We start from the raw sequence: 1,847 nt of genomic DNA, 5'->3' as shown, positions 1-1,847 counted from the left end.
GACAATAATGTCAGCTTTTCTCTCCTCACGCCCAGAAACTTGAAAGAAACCAGGACAATTGTGAAGGCGGTTTTCTCACTGAAAAGAAGTGCACGTTGGTGGTGAGACAGTCAAATGAGGATTCTAACCTGTGGACTGCATTGGTTGTCACTAGAGGGGGTATATACAGTATTTATTCAAAGACGTCCAAGCCTGTAATCCCAGCACTTCGGGAGGCCGAGGTGGGAAGACTGCTTGAGCCCAGGAGTTTGAAACCAACCTGGGTCAAACAGTGATACCTCATCTCTAGAAAAAAATTAAAAAATGGGGTGGGAAGATCGCTCGAGCCCAAGGGGTTGCGGCTGCAATGAGCCATAACTGAACAACTGTACCTGGGTGACAGAGTGAGACTGTGCCTGAACAAAAAAAATTAAAAAAAAAAAATGAAAAGACAATTCTAACATCTGTAAGCATATCTGTCCAAGCACAGAGTTAAACTAAAAACACAGAAAGGGGCTGGGTGCAGTGGCTCACGCCTGTAATCCCAGCACTTTGGGAGGCCAAGGTGGGTGGATCACCTGAGGCCAGGAGTTTGAGACCAGCCTGACCGACATGGTGAAACCCTGTCTCTACTAAAAATATAAAATTAGTCGGGCGTGGTGGCGCATGCCTGTAATCCCAGCTACTTGGGAGGCTGAGGTAGGAGAATTGCTTGAACCTGGGGAGGTGGATGTTGCGGTGAGCCAAGATCGCACCACTGCACTCCAGCCTGGGCAACGAGAGCAAAACTCTTGTCTCAAAAAATGAAACACACACACACACAGGAAAGGAAAGGGCATAATAAAAAGGAATGAGTAGTAACCACAGGGGATCCAGATCAGCCTCCTTTTCATTAATCATAAATCCCCTGGTGCCCTCTCCTGTTGGCTTTTCATGCACCTTCAAATCACGTATGGGGGTGTGAGAAAGATAGTTAAAAAAGGAAAGGTTTGTTATTCCACCGTTAGGGGTGAGGGAGATACTTAGCCAAGTGATGACTAGTAATAAGCTCTAGAACTGTGGGCCGTTTTATCCATGTCCATTGTTTCATATTCTTCTGGACCCACAAGATGGCACCTGAGGATCTACAACAGCAAAACCTTATCAACGTATTTAGAATAAAAGAATCATCCACAGGGTCAGATTAATGATGCATCTTTCTGGCCTAACAGTGTCTCTTTGATGGGTATAGAGATAAGGGGACTATGGCTACTCCATCATAATTGTATTATTCAATTAATAATGGCTACCACTTGGAAATGCTTCCTGTGCCCCAGGGCACTGTGCTCATCACTTTACATCTCATTTCATCTATAAGACTCTATACAACTTCGTCTCCACTTTACAGATGAAGAAACTGAACTTTAAGTTACATAACCTGCTGAGTGTGTACTATCACATGTGCTGCAGCTGGGATTCACCAAGCGGCCAAAAAACCCAGGTTCCCTTACCACTGCTATGTTAACCAATAGACTGATGTATTTTAAATCAGTTTCTATTTTTCCAACCTTGTAAGTTTGAAAAGCTGCACTCTGCACTGATTTAGCACTGGTGGCTGCTTAAAAATTGCCTTGCCCTCCCCGCCAAAATACCCTAATTACTGGTGTCATCCTCTCTATTCCGAGAATTTTCTCTTAAGACTCCCGCTCTGTGTGTTTGCTTGGGAAGGCAGAGCCCTGTCCTCATCTCCCCATCTATGCTTTCTTCATTCTAAGCCCTTTCTTATGTACTTCATGTTCGAGGTGGCTCCACCTCCACCATGAGCCAGAGCCAATGATGCTCATGGCCCCAACCATACTTAGAGATTGCCCTGTAAGGTGAATCAGTTA

The sequence above is a fragment of the Piliocolobus tephrosceles genome, chromosome 4 (genome assembly GCF_002776525.5).
Source record: "Piliocolobus tephrosceles isolate RC106 chromosome 4, ASM277652v3, whole genome shotgun sequence".
Taxonomy (NCBI): domain Eukaryota; kingdom Metazoa; phylum Chordata; class Mammalia; order Primates; family Cercopithecidae; genus Piliocolobus; species Piliocolobus tephrosceles.
Note: the sequence above shows the minus strand (reverse complement) of the source record.